A 21990-nucleotide genomic window follows, 5' to 3' on the forward strand; every position below is an offset into this window, starting at 1 on the left:
TTTGTCAAGGTCCAGCTTTCTTGGTCAAGGTATAGTCAAGGTCCAGAATCCAGAGAAAATAATTTAAAAACAATTATAATAATATAATAAATAATAATAATAATATAATTAATAATAACAATATAATTAATAATAACTCCTTTATAGTGCAGAATGCTGGGGAATAAGAAAGTATGACATGTCCAAACTGTCTTTATTCCATACAACCTGCCTCAGAAAATTTTGGCCCAGAACAATCTCAAACCAAGATCCATTGACACAGTGCAGCCAAAAGGCTCTGAGCACCATCATGGCCAGGAGGCGTTGGAGATGGATCGGTCATGTGCATCGAATAGAAACTGATTCCATCACCAGAGTAGCAATAAGATGGACACCTGAAGGCAAGCGAAAACGAGGCCGCCCAAAAACAACATGGCGAAGAGCTGTGGAAGCAGAGCTGAAAAACCTGGGGCACAGCTGGGGAACCATTGAAAGACTTGCCAGAAACAGACAGGAGTGGAGGAGCTTTATCACTGTCCTAAACGCCAGAGGCGTCATAGGAACTCGATGATGATGATGATGATGATGAATAAGTAAATAAAAAGATTTCGGGATCCATTCAAAAGCGCCTGGTCCAGATTTAGTCTGCGTATTGACTACCCTGTCATAGGTTATCCTAAACAAATGCCAATGACACATTTAAACAATGTTGCACCATTCTGCATTCTTTATATTTCACAAATATAGCAGAAAAATATGTTTTAGAAATATTTTAGGGAAGTTTTTAAAAATTGTATTGGGATGATTTTTTTACCTCCCGCCTCCCAGCTACTTTAGTTAGCCATGAGTCCTACTGTATAGCATTCAGAGGGAGCCATGAAAACCTCCTAAAAATGACCTAAATAGCTTTGAGTCATAAAAATGTCAAAACTTTAAAAAGATCCAATATCTCAGACCGTTCCAGAGTAAAGAGAGAGTGCCAGTCTTCACTGGGAAGCAAGGAGCCTACCCATCAAAATGGCACAGAGCCCTACAGGGCAGCAAGAATATTGGACTATGGAGTCATGACATTTTTCATGTCTAGAAAAGCTACCACTGGTCCAACACTGAATTATACCCATTATTGGCCATAGGCAGGTGTAATCCTGGAGCGGGGTAGGGGGGGATTCTCTCTTTAAAAAAAAAAAAAAATGATGAATGTTTGAAGCTGCTCAAGGGCTTAGGAAACTATAATAAATCTTGGGGAGATAGATTAGTGTGGAGGTCAAATCTCATTTATCTATGTGAGTATTTATTTCTATGACTCCCATCAACATAGTATATGAGCACACGATAAATAAATGCATCATGCACAGCTCTATATTTTATCACATGGCTTTGCAATGTATCACATGAAGATAACTTCTATATATAGTGCGCATGTGTGCACATGTTAGCATTTATACTGCTCTGAAAATTTTCTAAACATTATACTGACGCACAGAGTCAACAGTTACACAGACAGAACAAATGCAGCCGTTAAAATACAGCATGCATAGCCAAATATTTACGTATACTAGAGAACAAACATTGTGGGACAAATTCTGGCACCCCGCATGAAACCACCATAAATGACCCCCAGACAGGCACACATTAATGAAAGTACTCAGGCTACCATAAGCCCCTTGCAGAGCCCTCCATCATAACTCTGGCCAATAGCAGAAATAATCTGCTCAGGTTCAGAGGAAAGTGGAGGTGGGGCTGACAGAACAAGCATGCACTAAAACATGGATCATGTCCCCTGACTTCTAAGCCTGATCTCAGAACATTTCTTCGTGGCTTAGCCACTGATGACATGTCTGCTGGCCTCTCTGTGACTCTGCAGGAAAGCCAGAATCAGGACAATTTCCATCCTAAAGTTCACCACTTGGTCATGGCTTTTTGGGTGCGAGTAGATATGCACCGCCCAAGCCAGAATCTGAGCCTGTAGTGACAGGAAACTAGAATGAGCAACAGAAATATCGTAAAGTAGTTATACAAGGTGCTAGTGTAACCCACACACCTTCTGGATGTGGTGCTCTGTCCCATCTAGTGGCATCGAGACCACTTAGAGATTAATGAGTCTGCTACAGCCTTAGCTAACAGGCATGTGGCTTTTAGCTCATGCAGTAGAGGCTCATGCACTAAGCTTCAGAGGTCCCGGGTTTGATCCTGCCTGCCAATAACCGGGGTCTGTCAGTGTTACAAGAGGGGCAGAGCATCACAACCAGGAGATGTGTGTCTTTCACTAGTAAATGCCATTAGGCTAGGCTGTAATGAAGGACCATGGTTTCTTGGTATATTGTGTGCATGAGCACTCAGACCGCTAGAACTAGACAACCAATCCACTTATGGAGAGAGGGAGATTTATATGCTTTCTGCTTATTTCTGACACACATCCCATTCTAACTGGTTGAGCAGGCCTCATGATATGCTCTGTGGTTCCAAGTACATAGTGTAGGATGCAGACACCAGAGGAGTGCATGCAGAAGCAAGTACTGCATGCACCATAAAGGATCAGAGCACACCGAGTGACTCCTCAGCAGTACGCATCTGGAGTCCATGCCAAGGAGAGCGAAAATTGAAATGTGATCTGCTTTTCCAGTGAGCACGATGGACTACGTTTCTTTGCTGAATGTTTAAAAAAAAAAAACCAATCAGGAGCAGAAGATGCCACAGAAGTCAAATGATTCATGAAATCTTATTGTTTCAGCTAGGTGGGAACATGTGACATTAAGTTTGGGCTCTAAAGTATAGAAACAAAACAGGGCTGCAGGCAAACCTAATCACAGTGGCATGAGCAGTCTTTAGCTATGAAAACACCCCGCTCACCTATCACATCAACTCTAAGACAGCCTGATGCTGTTTTTCTTTTATGTATTTTAAAAGGAAATGAAATTCCACATAAAAATGTTTAAATACAGCTAAATTGACATAGCTGGATAATTTACAGCAACTCGGGTGTGAACTGGCACAGCAATATGGACTTCAATAGAACACCACCAATTCACACCAGCTAAGGAGCTTGCCTTCTATCCATAAGTTATGCTGATTTCTCCTGAGAGGCTGTGTTTTACAAAGAAATGTCTCTTTTTACACTCTGATTCAGTTGGAAGTCAGGTTTCAGAGTTGTAGCCATGTTAGTCTGTATCAGCAAAAACAACAAGGAGTCTTTGTGGCACCTTAGAGACGAACAAATTTATTTGGGCATAAGCTTTCATGGGCTAGAACCCACTTCATCAAATGCATGGAGTGAAAAATACAGTAGGTAGCACATGAACAGCACATGAAAAGATGGGGGTTGCCTTACCATTTGGGGGGGTCGGTGCTAACGTGGGCAATTCTCAACAGGTGACAAGAAGAGGTGAATATCAAGAGAGGGGAAATTACTTTTTGTAGTGACCCAGCCACTCCCAGTCTTTATTCAGGCCTAATTTGATAGTCAGGTTTGCAAATTAATTCCAGTTCTGCAGTTTCTCATTGAAGTCGGTTTTTGAAGGTTTTTTGTTGAAGAATGGCTACTTTTAAGTCTGTTATTGAGTGTCCAGGGAGATTGAAGTGCTCTCCTTCTGGTTTTTGAATGTCACAATTCTCTATGTTTGATTTGTGTCCATTTATTCTTTTGCGTAGAGACTGTCCAGTTTGGCCAACGTACATGGCAGAGGGGCATTGCTGGCACATGATGGCATATATCACATTCGTAGATGTGCAGGTGAACGAGCCCCTGATGGTGTGGCTGATGTGGTTAGGTCCTATGATGGTGTCCCCTGAATAGATATGCAGACAGAGTTGGCAATGGGGTTTATTGCAGGGATTGGTTCCTGGGTTAGTGTTTCTGTTGCGTGGTGTGTAGTTGCTGGTGAGTATTTGCTTCACGTTGGGGGGTGGTCTATAAGCGAGGACTGGCCTGTCTCCCAAGGTCTGTGAGAGAATTGGCCTTGTTTTCCCTCTGTTGATATTCACCCCTTCTTGTCAACTGTTGGGAATGGGCCACATCCACCCTGATTGAATTGGCCTCGTTAGCACTGACCCTCCCCCACTTGGTAAGACAACTCCCAGCTTTTCATGTGCTGTATATTTATACCTGTCTATGGTATTTTTCACTCCATGCATCTGATGAAGTGGGTTATAGCCCACGAAAGCTTATGCCCAAATAAATTTGTTAGTCTCTAAGGTGCCACAGGGACTCCTCGTTTTAGTTGGAAGTCAGTTCTCTAGCTTGCTGAGTCAAGCACTGGAGCACTATAGTATCAATTACGAACAAAACACGCCGACCTAAAGTGAACGTCAAAATCCCATTCTGATCCATTTTGGTCCTGATCCTCAGAGGTGGTGAGTAGCTGTGATGCCTACAGACCAGAGGCTCAGCAGATCACCATCAGGGTTTTTTTGGGACAGGAATGGAAGTAAGGAGAAAAGACACTGAATCAATGCACCAACAAAGTTTAATGTGATGTAAGCCAGGTTTCTTTTTCTTTGTTTGAGGGGCCAGTCCTGTAACTCCTTTGCACAGGAATCCCACTGACTTCAATGGGAGACCCAAAGGGAGAAGGCTTGCAGTTTCAGGGTCCAATGCAGCAAACCCCTGCTCACGTAAGTGTCACTGGTTTGCAGGATCAGGGACTTATTTTTAGCACTACAGTGCAGGAGTATTGCAGTAAGTGATGTATCAAAAGGTACATATAGCATACTTAGTGCCAATGGGACATGGGACAATGACTTTGCCTTTGTTAGGTACATGAAGCACATAGTCTTGTATTTGTGCAGTACCTAGCACGTTGGAGTCCTGGTCTGTGACTAGGGCTCCCAGGCACTACAGTAATATAAATAAATAAATAAATAATTCTGGCATGATTGTTGCATTGCAATACAATTTTTTTTAAGTATTATAAAAATATTACCTGATCCTTCTAACACTTAAGCATAGAATTGACTCTACTCATGTAGAGTGCCATTGGATTCAATGGCACAACATAGGTGTGGGATGGGGGGTCATAGAACTCTCTGAACTTAAGTTCCTCCCCATTCCAGTGAAAATATTGAGGATAATAAATTGACACAATAACTCATTCTTTTTAACAGTATAGTTAAAGATAATCATAACATCTTTTTTATAGCCCACCAAGGACTGTGTTTGGATTACCACAGTAATTTCACTATCTCAGCAAGCACATAGGAAATGACTAATCTTTGCTGTGGACTTTTTGATATTCTGCCCAGCACATTATGGTTTCACATTTCATTCCTGTTTTATCTCATTTTGCAGCTGAAAGCCTGGCACATAGGTGTTTTCCAGGTCAGGCCTTATTACTGGGCGCAGGGCAAAATTTTCAGAAGTTCCTAAGTGATGCTGGAACCTGTGGAACCTATTAACTTTCAATGATACTCGGGCTCCAAAGTGTCTCAGTCATTTTTTGAAAATCACTTAGGAACTTTTGAAAATTTTATCCACAGTGCTTACTACCACATTCCCCGAACTTCAAGAGAAACAGCCCTGGTAGTAAACTCTACACATAGTGCAGGATTAGACTGATAGTCATTTAGACCTGATTCAGCATAACACTTAAGCACATGCTTAACTTTAAGCACATGATTAAGTCCTATTAACTTCAATGGGACTTAAGTACATATTCCAAGTTAAACATGTGCGTAAATGTTATAGTATGTTTTAAAAAAGAAGGAAATGGCTCTTATTTGGCTTTAAAATAGTATTTGGTGAGATAACCGGGCATATTCTTGATTTTAAATAGGTTAATGAAGTTGAAAATAAACTGCTGAGCAAGGAATGGAATAATCCCATTATTTAGGTTAATAAAACCTGGGCAATAAGGAAAATTAACTAACTTAAATACCCTGTTCTTTGGGACTAACCCAACAGTCTGATTCATTAAAACTGACATAGACAGTATCTTAGGCTGTCACAAATTGGCACCAGACGTTGTAAAGCTCAAGAGAGCTGCAATTCTTTTAATGAAATGGCCCTGAAGTGGGATGTAGCCCACGAAAGCTTATGCTCAAATAAATTTGTTAGTCTCAAAGGTGCCACAAGTACTCCTGTTCTTATTGTGTCACCTTGATTCACAAGGGACTACCTGCAATGGGAGCTACTACTTGGGGGGCTAGAGTGTAATTTAAATATCTGCCTTGAGAAGGGGACCGTGAAAGGCTACATCACCTCACCACCCCAGAGAATGAACTGTGACTCAAAGAGGCACCACTTCTGCCCTGCTCCTCACTTGATGTGGGGAAAGGGAAGGAAGTTAACTCAGACTCTTTCATGGAGCATCTTACTCCTCCTTTCTGTGTACCTGGCCTGCAACTTTGGCTGGCCACTAAGTTGGGTGGAGCCAGGGCTCTTCCCTCTCCCCACCTCCCTCCACACACTTGATCCTAGGGGTAGCAGGAAGTATTGGGAAAATCACCACTGTTCTCCCCTGCCTCCCACAGCTGGAGTCACAATTTGAGCAGGGCTAAGCAAGGGTGTAAGAAGAGGGAGGACCTTACTGCCCTGCCCAGCTGAGCAAGTGCTGTGACAGTCTAGTCCGATAGGAGTAAGAGTAGCAGAATCTGCTGCTAAGGATGTACTTGGATGGATATACATTGAACACATTCTCAAACTGAGGTCTATGGAGCCCTCTCTGGGGAGCACAGAACGAATGAAGCATTGTAAGAACCAAGCCATGGAGGACGAGGGCTTTGGAAAGGACGGAGCACCTAAGAAAGGATGTTCACTTGGGTATTGGGCCAAAGGCTGAAGAAGGTTGTAGGACCACAGCTATAACTGTGTTGACTCTGTAGAGCTAACGTGAATAAGAGTTTAGCTTAGTCAGCACAGCACAGCACAGCAATGAACACAGGGAATGGGTCGATTGAGTAAGGTGGGACCATTGTTCCAAGTAGAACAGGTGTTTTTTTTCATACAACTTCCTCTTCTACACACAAAATATAAATGTCAGAGACTCTGAGGTTGGCTGTCCAGTAAATATCAGCATGTTTACATAGGATGATCTCATGCAATAGCACTACGCTCTCTTTGAACTGAAAAAGCAAAAAACAACTGCAGTGCATTTTGTGGTTTGTTTTGATAGCCAGTTATAAAAGTGCACTGGGAAGTTTACACAACCTCTGATGACTGGGCAGATGCTATCTTCAAAAGTCTTTTAGGAAATAGACATTGGAGGTAAAAGGTCAGCCTGATGTTACCATTTTTTTAAAAATTATTTATTTATTTTTGCCAAGCGATCACTTGTGTGTGGGATAAAGGAAATAAAGCACTGGAGTTATTTTAGACATGCCTTGAGTCACAGAGCTGACCTGTGTGACCATGTGAACTGCAAGCAACGTGCAGAAGGGCTCTCATGGGACTCTGCCTCACATCATCAGAAAGGAACAGTATCTTACACGGCAACTCAGATTGACTGTTCAAGCCTACACTATTCAGCATTTGGAACAATAAAACATCATCATGTGTTTTCTTAGGCATACTATGAGTTTGTCTTGCATATTGTCAACCAGGAAACACAATCATAACAGCAGGGAGGTTTCCCAGCTGTAGGCAACTTCTCTTCTTGGTTTTGGATAGTGGAAATAAACCAAAAAATGTTTTGTGCATACATGGCACCTTTCATTTATGGATCTCAGAGCAATAGCCCCTATTTACTGATAAGGAAGGGGAGGCACAAAAGAATCAATCAACTTTGCCTGAAGCCATATTGTAGCGGCCGGTAGCAGAGTCGGAAATAGAACTTGCTTCCACATTCTAACTGAACGGTGTTACCTCCCATGAGATTGTATGTCAAAACTGGATGGTACTCCGGGTCAGTTAGACATTTTACAAACATTAAGGCTCCTCTCTCCCTATAGAACAATCAGCTAGGCCTGGGAAATGGAATAAATTAAGCTTCCCTTTTAACTGGTTCCTATGCCCTGGGGGGGAAAAGAAGACTACGAAGTAATGGGAATGGAAGAATGAGTTCATATAAAAATAAGAACTAAACCAAGCTCCTGTAAAACTGGAAACAAGTTCAAAACAAACTTTTCAGGCAGTTCAAAAACATTTGATTCATTTTATATTTTGTTTGTGTGTCCCTCCAGCACTTTCTGGTTCCAGCCAAGACTGGAAGAGCAAGCACAAAAATAGCACAAGAAAGACTATCCTTTTATTGCTATTGTCTTCACACATCATCGTAAACACTTTTTCTCAAATATGTGAAAAGTTTAGTAAAAAGAAAAGACCAATGAGAAACAATCACATTAAAACTAATTGTTGTCAGCTAACAACACTTTTTTGAAGGACTAATAGAGTTTGAAATAAGCTAAAATATTTCAGTTTTGTAGTTAGTCTAAAGCCTCAAACTTCCCATTTTGCAAAATTGTTTTAGGGGCCACATCCCACAATAGAGTAATATTGATTTACATCAGCTGATCATCTGGCCCTAGATGTCCAACACATTGCCATATTCAGGGGTCAAATTAGGCTGGCTTGCAACAGCTCAGTGGATCAGTACTTTATTCTGGAGGCAACCATCTTGTGCTCCAAGAGCTAAGCTTTCATTTTTAAAAAAAATTAAGCTTCCAGTCTTTGTGATTGTGGGGGGGGGGGGGGGGGGAAAAAACACCCTTCAAAAGAGGAACCAGACACAAAGCAATGCCTGCCCAAGTCTGCGGAGACTGAAATAATGGTGCTGAGGAATGGATTAATTGCCCCCATTCATTAATTCTGAAGGCTAATATAAATGTGAACATCTAACTATGTCACTACTGATCAAAGAACACAAGAAAGGAGGACATTCATTTTCTGATCACCACAATCTATTGCAAGTGATTTCTTGTGTTAGATTCAAGTGGGTGGAGCTTGGGAACGTGTCCTCTTTCCCCGGGCCCCCTCTTTCAATCCTTGGCCATGATGTTAATGCACAAGTTTGGGTATATATTTTATATGTAATTCAAAAATCCAACATAATCTACACACAATTCTGCATCTAATGCTGGGATCTTGTAAGTTATTTTTCTTCTCTGCAGTGTGGCTAATAGCAGAATCAAATAAAATAATACTTTACATCTTTCATAATAATTACTACTACCCTTACAAAACTCAGTCTGGTTTAGAGTTATACCTATCAGTAAATTTATTGCATTGTGTATAAAATGCAAAATTTATCTCAACGTCTGAGTCTAGGAAGACGGGCAAGGCACTTATTCTCTCTTTGTCAGTTCCCAATCTGTATAATGGGGATAATAGTGCTTCCTGACCTCACAGGAGTGCAGTAAAAATAAATACATACAAATAATGAAGTGCTCATATAATATAGCAGTTATATCTATATTAGTAACTAAGATAGACAGACTTTAATTAATTTATCATCACAACATGTATGTGAGGTAGGGAAATAATACTCATAATTTACAAGTGACTTTGGAACGGCCTTCCGAGGGAAACGGTGGGGGCGAAGGACCTGTCTGGTTTTAAGATTAAGTTAGATAAGTTTATGGAGGGAATGGTTTAATGGAAAAACATGATTTTAGCCAAAGGAATACCGTGCCATGGCAGGTAAATAGTATAGTGGCTAACAAGGGTCAGGCTGGAGACTCTTGCCTACATGCTCGGGGTTTTACTGATCACCATAGTTGGGGTCGGGAAGGAATTTTCCTCCCGGGTAGATTGGCAGAGGCCCTGGAGGTTTTTCGTCTTCCTCCACAGCATGGGGCAGGGATTGCTAGCAGGAGGGTTCTCTGCCAATTGAAGTCACTAAGCCACAGGATTTGGGGACTTCAACAGCAGAGTCAAGGGAAAGGGTAGGGACGGCTTTGTGGCCTGCGGCATGCAGGGGGTCAGACCAGATGATCATAATGGTCCCTTCTGACCTTAAAGTCTATGAGTCTAAGTGTGAAACTGAGGCACCCAGAGATTAAAGACCAGATTTTAAAGATATTTAGGTGCCTAATTCTTCAGTGCCTGAATACCTTTCAAAATCTGGCCCTAAGTGATTTGCTCACGGTGACACAGGAAGTCTGTGTCAGAGCTGGGAACTTAACCCAAAGTTCCCTGAGTTCTAATTTAATGCCTTAAAAACAAGATCATCCTTCTTCCCCTAATTCTGTGCATTACTCAGAAAAGGCTATGTAGGCAAGACTAGTATCCTTGTCAATTGCTATTTAAAAAGAAAGAAGTGGCCACTCCCTGTTTTATTCTCATTACAGTAGATGGATCGGAAGTAAATCATCAGTTTGCCTCATGTCATTTTGAAAAAAGGGACCAAAAAAGTTATTGGGAATCAGCTTGTTTTAAAAACCAAAACCCTGAAACTGAAAAGGATGGAGCTTAGGAAAGTACCATTATTTTTCTTCCAAGTCTGGGAGAACTGTACAGAGTATCTATGTTATTATAGCTTTTATAGCTACTCTTCCTTGAAAATGCTGGAAAACATCCATGCACTCATGTGATGTGCTCTATTGCTCTGCATGTTACTTTACAGTGACACTTAACTCTCTAGAACTACTGCTCGCTAGTATCACTGTGAAAATGGCAGAATTCTACATCTTAGGTCAAACATGAGCCACTTGGTTCAGGAAGAGCACATAACAGCTATCTCAAGCACAGCAAACAGCTCACACTGGCTTTCAGGTTTTTCAGGATCCTGCCACCACAATGGAAGTGCTAATAAGGTCTCATTAATATCTACTGGGAAATAGACCCGGGGTTTTAACGGAACAATAACTGCTCAAATATTGTGGGCATTGAAGTTGTCCCTGCAACTGCACTGACTGCCCAATAGGAGCAAATCCCATGAAGCTCTGGGCACTCAACTCCCAGAACCACCCAAGAGATGAGGGCACTCAGCACCACGCAGATTGTGCCCACATTTAAACTTCCAAATGAGTGCCGGTGTGATGGCAGTTTTGTCTCCATATTTATTTGTGAGCATAGATTGGTGCCCACAGTACAGGAAGCTGCTTATGGAAAATCTGAACCATACGATTCAGATCATAAAGAGCACACATCTTGGTTTGCTTAGGGAAAAATTCCCCTTTCACCATCTGCATGTCAGATCTTGACTCCAATTTTATAATTTCCCAACATATGTGAAATTCCCATCCGTTTCAGTGGAAGCTCTGTGCTTGTCAAAAATGCAAAACAACAGTCACAGTTCACCATGCAGATCCAAGAAGGGAATTTTTGACCATAACATGTGATGGTGAAGTCCCTTTTACAAAAGAATCAGTGTGATGTCAGTGGAGAGCGTACCAAGTAGGAGTTAGGAGAACTGAGTTCTGTTCCTAGTTCTGATGCTGACCTGCTGTGTGACCTTGAGCAATTAACTTGCCTCAGTTTCTTCAACTGTACCATGAGGATAATGCTTACCCAGCACTGCAAAGCCTTTTGAAATTCAGATCTGATAACTGCAGACTGATAACTACCAAGTAATCAACTGCAGAGTCACAGGATGCATTGCATGTACTATGCACCTCTGAAGACCTCACTTGTATTCTGCCCCCAATCAACCCAAATCAGGTTGATAGGGAAAAAGCTTTTTCCCTCTTTTTAAACTTCTTGCCCTAGTCACACAGATGCCTCCCTCCTCCCCACACACAACTCCCCCTACCCCCAATTTACCAAGGAAATGTTTTCTTAATCCTCCCTCACCACACAATTAACACTGGCCCAAAGTCCAGGAAATGCAATATTCAGTAGCAGATTTAAGGTTCAATATCTCTAGACCAGTTATGGGTAGAAAAAGGAGTTGTGTACCATTAAAAAGCCAAGAATCTCAACTTTCCCCTGGAATAAGGTTTTGTTTCATCCGTGCAGGACCCTGAGATATCAGAATATTGTTGCAGTTTAAATGTCTAAGTAAAAAAGCTATTTTAGATCATTTTTAAAGTTTCCTAAAATGCATTAGTTATACTATTCCTTCTCTCCACTGAGCCTTGTACACTCAGGCCTTGGCTATACTCGCGGATTCACAGCGCTGCCGCGGCTCTCACAGCGCTGCAAGTACTCCACCTCTCCGACGGGAATAGCTTGCAGCACTGCGAGCGAGTGTGCAGCGCTGCAGGCGCTGATTCACTGGTGCTTTACAGCACTGTACTCGGGGGGGGGGGTGTTTTTTCACACCCCTGAGTGCAGCAAGTGCAGCACTGTGAATTGCCAGTGTAGCCAAGGCCTCAGACTCATAGAAGCCCTACAGCATTGGGATTTATAAGCTCCAAAACAATGTTAAAATGTTTCTAAATAGTCGGGGCAGGGTGTCTATCACCCATTTTGCCTTTGATTCATCAGCATTGACCTTGGGAAAATCACCTAGGGCCAGAATCTGATACCTTTTATCATAATGAACACCACCCTGCTCAACAAGTGGCCCCATTGATGTCATTGTGATCACCTGTGGCTAAAGATAACATTTTCCAACAGTGCCTAAGTGACTTGGGAGCCAAAGTCCCATATTCAAAACTGACATAGGCACTTAGGAACCCAATTCTCATGGAAAGTCAATGAATGGGAGTTAAGCACCTAAATTCCTTTGATGATCTGGACCTAAATCCCTTTTGAAAATAGGACTCAGTGTACTAAGTTACTTAGGCGCTTTTGAAAATTTTACCTTAAGATACTATCCATCATGAGTAAGGGTATCAGAATTTGGCTCCTAACTTCTGTCGTACTCAGTCCTGTCCTGCAAAAAACCCCAGTGGTAATAAATAAAGCCTAATGGGGGGGGGAGGGAGTGTTAGAATGAATTAAAGTTTGTAAAGTACTTTGAGATCATTGGAGGCAAAGTATTATACTGCCAGCTGAGTAGGCTGACAGTGCCTCTTCAGGGCCGTCAGAACTCCCACTGCAAACCCTATTTATGAGGCTGCAGTAATGGGACCATTCCGGAACGTTTTCCTTGCGTGATTTTTAGCATTCTATAGCTTTCCTATAGAATGAAAAAGATTTCACATGCATGTGTGCAAACAGATAACGAAAGTCAACAAGTTTAATATTAACTACTGGATGAAAGAGAAAGTCCATTAATGCAAGCGGCTGATAACACCTGTAGCAATCTGTAGCACAAAGCACCTCTACCAACCAAAAAAAAAAAAGGGGGGGGGCATTTGAGGTGAAGAATGGAACAGGCCATTATGACTCATAGCTTTTAAGTCTAGTCAGTGAAAATTTGGCAGGAGAGTGTTGTTTGACGATCTCTGTACATTCCAGAGATTTATAGCTGCTTATTAAATCATCAGTTCTTATTAAAAACAAAGAAACTATACGTTTCACTAGCATTTACCTCTGCTAGAATACACCTATTAACCATTAACACAAAATGAAGGTCTTTATACAGAGCTAGGTGATCTGTTCAAAATATTTAGTTTTCTTTTTATTATGAATCAAATTTTCCATGAAGGGGACATTTTGTTCAGATCAGCTGAAACCTGCTAAACCAAGGGATCAGTCTGTGGTAGGACGAGCTGCTCTTCTGGCATCACTGTTCCACCTGTTCTTTACTTAAAGCCAGATGGGGCTTTGAGTGACAGGTGTTTTCTACACAGAAAAGGACTAGAAACTGACTTCAGGGAGATGTCTATTAAAGACCAAAGGATTAAGGCAGGATTCTTGGATATCAGAGAAACAGAGCCCAACATCCTGTTTGTTGGATCCATGGTGGAACGGAACCATCCTGGACCACGAAGTGTAACCGTGAGCAGCAGACAATGCATCAGCCAGCTAAGCATTGTTAGCCAAATGCTGCTGGTGCAGTAGCAGGGGAAGAGAACCATCATTAATCCTGGACCCTCTCCCCTTAGGACACATTAAAATGTGACCCAAGAGAAGGGGCAATGCAGTAGCTATGAATCATATGATTCCATGGATTGCACACACTGCCAGCTGTTCAGTGGCTGGTTGGAGTGTGCATATGAAGTGGCTTTTATGGGGGGAATCCATTATTTTTAGGTTTTGTGTAATTTGACTCCACCCCTGCTAAAGATGACATAGCTATTCTGCCATCTTAAACTCGCTAGAGTTTCTTTATTCTCTTACCCAGGTGGCGTAAGGTTTGTTCTGTTGATAAACAGAGACTCATCTTCGTCCTTCCCCTGCCCCTCCAGGTGTCACAATCTTGCTTTTTCTTTCCCTCACCCTTGGGCACAGCCCATAGGTCAGCCCCTGAGCCAAGTATAATGCACAATGATTTTATCAAATAGGAGCTATTAGCAGGGGCACATCTGGTCTGAATGCCCTGAACTCCCAGGAGGCAGGGAAATGTCACACATTTTAAAGTAACCTCTTTAAAAAAAAAAAAAAAAACACCACACTCAGGTCACCCTTAATACCAGACTGGCCACTTCTACTTGCCAGACACCCCACAATGCAGATTTCCAGGAGTGCTCACAGCTACCTCAGACTTGACGCTAGAATATAGAGCTGGCCAATGGGAGTGGGGGAAAGTATGGTAAGAGCCAGACAGACTTGCATACGTTCATACACCAGCACAAGGGTAAGCACACTGCATTTGTTGCTGCTAGCTATGCTGCTGAAATGGTGTGCGGCCCATGAAATGAAACATGACAGAAGGCAATGTCTCAATGAGCAAGTTAGCAGAAAGGCTGGGCGAGAATAGAATAATGGAGTGAAGATCCATAATTCTGCTCTTGGGTCTGCTTTATCCCCCTAAGCTGCAGATGCCCAGTGCCCATATAGTGCAGCTGAAGTTAAGCATTAGAAAGGCTTCTATCTGCCCCTCAAGTGCAGCTGCATCAAACTTTGCCAACAAAAACTTGATGGGTGATGGGGTTCCATCAAATACATTTGTCTCATGCTTTTGCACTCAAGCCTTGTGAAATCAATTTGCTACAAACACAACAGGATATCGTAAATGCCATTGAATGTGCACAGCTGACTGCTCCAAACCGGAATCAGCAACAAATCATCTGTGATCTAGAAACACAAAAGCAGAGCTGTGCAACTTAGAGAACTATTCACCATGTCACTCCACGAGATGCTTGTACAATTATTTTTGCTCAAAGCAAAAGTAGTAACTGACAGGATGGTTGTAGATTCATGTGGGAAGCCGTCTTTTACAGTGATAAAAGAGCCCATTTACTGGTGGAAATGTGGTAACAAAGTTAAGGGTGATATCTCCTCCCAACAAATCAAACACCTAAAAAGCAAGGGAGTCATTAATTATGGCACAGTCAGACCCCGCATATCACTATACCAACATTAGCTCATTAGGAAGGATGATCTGTCAGTTTAGGCACTGGGGAGTTAGGAGACCTGATTTCAGTTCCCACCTCTGCAACACCTTGGGCAAGACCTCACCTTGGACAAGGCACTCAGAGGTATAAGTGGCACTTAGGTGCCTAACTTCCATTAAAAGTCAATGGGAGTTATGTGCCTAAGGCATTGAGCCTTTGAAAATCTATCCTTCAATTCTGCCTGTGCCTTGGTAAAATGGGAACAACATTACTTCTCTTCTGCCACCCTTGGTCTATTTAGATGGTAAACTCTTTAGGACAGGAGCTGTCTCTTGTGTGTGTACGCACAGCCCAGAGGGGACAGATCTCAGTAGAGGTCTCTAGGCTGTACTGTAATACATATAATAACCACAACCCTCATATGCCAATACACGAATAGCCACTCTAGCATGCTCCTTTTCAATTCAACAGTACTCTCCATGTGCATACCAGAGAACTGAAAGCCACACTAACACACAACCCAAAATCCAGGGCGTTGAAACAGAGATGAATCTGAGCCAAATCATTCCTGCTGTGCATCCTGTGGCTAGGATGCTACAGGGTGGGAATCAAGTCTTGAACTGGCCCAAAGTGACAATAATTTTTCTAACACAAGTACAACTGGGTCATACACAAACAAGAAGTGGATAGTTCCATGTATCACAAACACAAGAGCTGTGTGAGTGTAGCGGCCACTGCAGAGCTAGTTCTCTAGCTTTTCCTTCTCCTAGAAGGAAGAAACAATAGTAATTATTTTTCCTCTTTACTAGAAATCCTGTCGTTTTCCAGTGCTGATTCATAGTGCTAACATAGATCATTCAGCAAATCATCCCTATTCAGCAAAGCACTTAAGCACATAGAATCATAGTACTGGAAGGGACCTTGAGAGGTCATTTAGTCCAGTCCCTGCACTCATGGCAGGACTAAGCATTATCTAGACCAGGGGTGGGCAAATTTTTTGGCCCGAGGGCCACATCGGGTTGGGGAAATTGCATGCAGGGCCATGAATGTAGGGCTGGGTCAGGGTGCGGGAGGGAGGGAGTGCAGGATGTGGGAGGGGGTGTGGTTTGCAGGAAGGGGCTCAGGGCAGGGGTTTGGGGTGCAGGAGGGGACTCAGGCAGGGGGTTGGGGAGCAGGAGGGGTGCATGGTGCAGCAGGGGCTCAGGGCAGGTGGCTAGGGTGCGGGGTGCAGGAGGGGTTCAGGGTGTGGGCTCTAGCCCGGTGCTGCTTACCTGGAGCAGCTTCAGGATGGCAGCGGTGTGCAGAGGGGCTCAGTCAGGCTGCCTGCCTGCCCTGGCCCCATGCTGCTCCCGGAAGTGGCCGCCGCCGGCACCACATCCCTGCAGCCCCCGGGGGGGGGGGGGCACAGAGGGCTCCGCGTGCTGCCCTCACCTGTGGGTACCTCCCCCGAAGCTCCCATTGGCTGCAGTTTCCCATTCCCGGCCAATGGGAGCTGAGGAGGGTGGTGCCTGCAGCCAAGGGCAGCGCATGGAGCCCTCTGACACCCCTGTCCTAGGGGCTGCAGGGATGTGGTGCTGGCCGCTTCCGGGAGCAGCGCGGTGCCCTCAGCACCATTGGGGTGGCAATCCCACGGGCCGGATCCAAAGCTCTGATGGGCTGTATCTAGCCCACAGGCTGTAGTTTGCCCACCCCTGCTCTAGACCATCCCTGACAGGTATTTGTCTAACCTGCTCTTAGAAATTTCCAATGATGGATATTCCACAACCTCTCTGGGCAATTTATTCCAGTGTTTAACCACCCTGACATTTAGGACTTTTTCCTAATGTCCAACCTAAACCTCCCTTGCTGCAATTTAAGGCCATTGCTTCTTGTCCTATCCTCAGAGGTTAAGAAAAAATTCCTCTCCCTTCTCCTTGTAACAACCTTTTATGTACTTGAAAACTTATGTCCCCTCTCAGTCTTCTCTTCTCCAAACTAAACAAACCCAATTTTTTCAATCTTCCTTCATATATCGTGTTTTCAAGACCTTTCATCATTTTTGTTACTCTTCTCTGGACTTTCTCCAATTTGTCCACATCTTTCCTGAAATGTGGCACACAGAATTGGACCCAGTACTCCAGTTGAGGCCTAATCAGAGCCGATAGAGCAGAAGAATTACTTCTCGTCTTGCTTACAACACTCCTGCTAATACATCCCAGAATGATGTTTGCTTTTTTTTTTTTTTTTTGCAACTGTGTTATACTGTTGACTCATTTAGCTTGTGGTCCACTCTGACCCCCAGATCCCTTTCTGCAGTCCTTTCCCATTTTGTATGTGTGCAATGGATTGTTCCCTCGTAGGTGGAGTACTTTGCATTTGTCCTTATTGAATTTCATCCTATTTACTTCAGACCATTTCTCCAGTTTGTCCAGATCATTTTGAATTTTAATCCTATCCTCCTAAGCACTTGCAACCCCTCCCACCTTGGTATCATCCGCAAACTTTATAAGTGTACTCTCTCTGTCGTTATCTAAATCATTGATGAAGATATTGAACAGAACTGGACCCAGAACTGATCCCTGCGGAACTCCACTCGTTATGCCCTTCCAGCATGATTATGGACCACTGATAACTACTCTCTGGGAACAGTTTTCCAAACAGTTTTGCACCCATCTTATAGTAGGTCCATCTAGGCTGCATTTCCCTAGTTTGTTTATGAGAAGGTCATGCGAGACAGCATCCAAAGCTTTACTAAAGTCAAGGTATGCCAAGTCTGCCGCTTCCCCTCATCCCCAAGGCTTGTATCTGCTTAACTTTAAGCACGTGCTTAAGTCCCATTGACTTTAATGATGTTTCATGAATGTGTTTAAGTGCTTTGATTAACTGAGCCCATAATCAGGAGCAGAAAGCCATATCCCACTCAATGGCTGCCTCCAGACATGTCTTGTTTTTATTCCTAGAACTCCTATGACTTTCATTTCCCATAACAAAGGCTAAGTATTCCAGAGGTACAATAATGTACTAATTTATGGTGGGAGCATGCTCCCTTAACCAGAACCTCAGACAGACTCATCTGCTTTTCTCAGCAGATTGGTTTTTAAGGAGCTCTGCTGTGACCTACGTCTGGAAATGTTGGGCGAGCAGCAGCCAGCCACAATAGGAAATAGTTTACACTGATTGAACATATTTCTGAATCCCCATGAATTGTACACTTTGAGGGGAAAAACCCAGCAACAGAAAACACAGGAGAATTTGATATTCTTTGTGATTGCTGAGAAGTGGGGATCTTTGTTTTCTCTTTAAGACTATTATAAACCTAACCAGGCCTGTAAATGTTGTTCCCCGAAGCTATGATTTAAGCTTAGGTCAGACAGAGATCATTCACATGTGAAGCATGACTTTTCTGTGGCAAAATCAAGCCATTCTTTTTCCAGACAGTTTTATATTTAGCTTGTTTTAACTGTCCTGATCTTGTACCTGATAAGTGTCTGTTCCTGAATGTCAGTGAGCAATGGAAAAGGGGGGTGGGGAGAGAAGATGAAGCAGTCTTTAGTTTAAAAAGTGCAATGGAGTGGTGTGAGCACAGAATGTACCTAATTCACAGGGTGTCATGAAGACACATTAGTAAATGAGCCAGATCCACAACTAGTGTAAATCAGGAGAGCGCCACTAAAATCAATAGAGCTATGCTGATTCAAGCCCACAGGAAATCCGGACCAATGTTTGTAAAGCGCTTTGAAAACGAAAAGTGCGGTTTAAAGGCCAAGTATCATCATTTTAACACCCATCCCCCACTGCAGCTACCAGGAACAGGATATCTAGTTAAATGGGGCCAGACTTTCAAAACCTGGCCTCTGTTTTTGGATCCACAATTTGTGCCCAATTATTTGGGGATCACTGTGTATCTCTATGATGCCTGAGTACCGGTTTGTACCTGCAAATCAGGTACATTAATGTCTAAGTGACCTACATTCTATCTGAAAATTTCACCCATACAACATTAAGTGATGTAAACATGACTCCATACTGGTAATAGATCTAATTTAAAAGCAAAGTAACCAGGTAGTCAAATAATAGGCTGCATGAAATCCATACATCACCACCACACCAGCTACAACACTCAGCAGTAGTGATTCTAGCTCTTCCCATTCTATTCTTCTCTCCTGAACTGAAGAATCCATTCTGCTTCACTTCTCCCTGGTGTCTAATCTCCACTAGGTACCTGGCTAGGGAGAGGTGCTTTCTCACTCTCAGAAGTCAGCATAAGGAGAAGGAGGTTGGCAGCAGCAGAAGCTATTCATCAGGGCACTTTTTTTTTTTCCTTCAAGGACCAGCAGTGACATTATTTCTTGCCTTTAGCGTATTAGTTTCATCCAGTATTTGTTTTATAAAACATCAGGAACAAAAAGAAGGCTGGCCACATCACCTGCGCCTTTCAGCATCACCAGTGGCTCTCAGTTCAACTCACGATCCAATTCAAAATCCTATTCCTTAGGGAAAATGCACAGTGGAACTCCAGTAAAGACAATGAGGTTACACAGTTAATAATGTGGTACCACGATTTTAAAACTCACCAAATACTGCTCCAGGCTATTGAATTCTGATCTCAGTGACACTAGTGTAAATCTAGAGGAGTGACATTGGATTTATGCTAGTGTAATCAAGAGCAGACTTTGGCCCCTTGTCTCCCTCAACCCCACCTACAAGATCTGTCTGTTTGTCTGGCATGGGCCTTTCTCGCAGTCCTTCCATATAATCTGGTTATTACTGATGCAAGGGTCTTCTCTCCTGCATGTGTTTCCATCTGGAGCAACCTTTGTAAATTTCTACCAGACATTCAGTCTCACAGGAAAGGATATTTTATTTCCCGTCATTTCTCTCTCTCTTTTTCCTTTCTTTTTATTTGACTCCATAAAACATCTTGGGATACCATTTTAATGAAAGACATTCTACAGAATAAAATTGTATGGTGCTGGACTGGTAGGAATCTATTGGTTCCCAAATCCTCATGCATCAGAGACTGAAACCCCAAGTCTAAAACACTCCACTTTGGGGAAGTTCAGGTCCAGACGCAAATCGCGGCTGGCCCCATCTCTGCAACTAAATACTGGATCCAGACTCCCCTGGCCTATGGCAAAGTCCTGATCTGGATCATCCATTGTACTACAGATGGGCTTGAAATGTAAACAGTGTGGGTCAAATTCTTTAGTCAGTTACACCATTGGCTTCAGAGCAGTTGCAGGCATGTAATGAAGTGGAGAACGTGGCCATGCAATTGCATTACCGAGCTGGGGAAAAGCTTTGTTCTCAGAGACAAGGGTTTGTTTTCTTTAATTGATAGTTAGAACCTCAAGTTCACTTGAAGAATAAATTGGTAGGAAATGATAATAGAATTGAAAAGAAATTCCTTTCCCCTTCAATAAGAAGGCTATTCCTCAGACAAATCCAGTTAGGTATGTGCAATCTTCCTGCTCGGAAACTCATGTTATTCAAATCTACCCCAAAGCAAAACAAAACAAAAATCCATTCTTGATGGTTTTCTTCCTGCTGCCAAGTCCACAAGACCCCCAACCTCAGGCCTTGGAGGACTTCTTGAGACATTTGTTTATTTACGTGGAGTCAGAGTTGGAATGCTTCACTAGCAGACTCACCCCTGGTAGAAGGCTTTGGCCACATGGGGAGGCAGTAACAATGTAGAGTATATTTCCAGTGACATCAGCCGGAAAAAAATAACTAGAAAGGCTGTAAATAATAGCTGTTAGTTACTGCTAGGAACCAGATTGTTCTTTGCAAGCACTGGTCCATGTTGGGAATGATGCAGAGCTGCCTCACACCATGGTTCCAGGGGGCAGTGTGCCTCCCAGAGCTCTGTACACCACTCTCAGGGTTGCAATTTGCACTCCTCGCTGTAGCCAGCCAGCTTTTCTGGACAGTGTGGAGAGGAACCCGAGCCGTGGCCATGTTCCCTGCTCTCTCTGAAGTGAGACATTAGCAGTCAGCAGTCCCTGTATTCAAGAGAGGGAACCCAAACGTGCCTGACTCCCATACAGAGGGAGAAAAGTGATGCAGTGTCACCATGTTTCAGAACATTCCAACGTAATAAGTCAGGACCCCCCAAAATTGTGAGGTTGGCTGAAAAATCATGAGATTTTTGAAAATAATATTAGGTTCTTTTCATTTGCCGTCTGGTTTTTTTTAGCATGTTTTCAAACTTCTCTGTGCAGACACGGAGGCCTGAAACTTATGGGTGGGTAAATAAAAGCTGAGATTCTTGCACAATCACAGGACTCCAAGACCTGGGGCTTTAAGAAAACCATCAAATATCACAAAGATTTGCAATAACATTGCTAGAGCTGATGAGGTCGAGGAAGGGAAGACTTCTTGCACTACCCCCGCTCCCGATTTGTGCACTCATGTAAAGATCATGCCTTCACATAAGAATCTCAGTTTTCATTTTAAAAAGTTAAGCTCTTATTTACTTAGTTGTTGCAGAAAATGGCTAGAAAATATAAACCCTAAAGGCTCCAAATACAAAGACACAACATTTATTATTTTATAAAACCTTATGATTTGTAAGCTCTTTTGGGTGGGGGGTGATTGACATGCTGTTTGAACACTTGGGATTGGCCTGATAAGTGTAGCATGCACAAATTACTTCATTGGCCAGTAAAATGCAACCACACGTGGAACACAACATGGCAGCTCTTTAAAAGTGCACAGCAGTTACGGCACTGAAGGAAGAAGACACTATAAACAGTGAAAAGGAATTCACCAGACTGGAGTTTAGATACAGGAATATCAGGACTAACACACACGAAGTCTTGTGAAAAGTGC

At 42.9% G+C, this 21990-nt stretch overlaps 1 protein-coding gene across 4 annotated transcripts in view; it reads right to left on the reverse strand.

The window, feature by feature from the left end:
* Positions 1 to 21990, reverse strand: part of DENND2B (DENN domain containing 2B) — a 287171-nt gene that overhangs the window by 232190 nt on the left and 32991 nt on the right. The gene's annotated exons all lie outside the window — the stretch shown is intronic.

The sequence above is a fragment of the Malaclemys terrapin genome, chromosome 4 (genome assembly GCF_027887155.1).
Source record: "Malaclemys terrapin pileata isolate rMalTer1 chromosome 4, rMalTer1.hap1, whole genome shotgun sequence".
Taxonomy (NCBI): domain Eukaryota; kingdom Metazoa; phylum Chordata; order Testudines; family Emydidae; genus Malaclemys; species Malaclemys terrapin.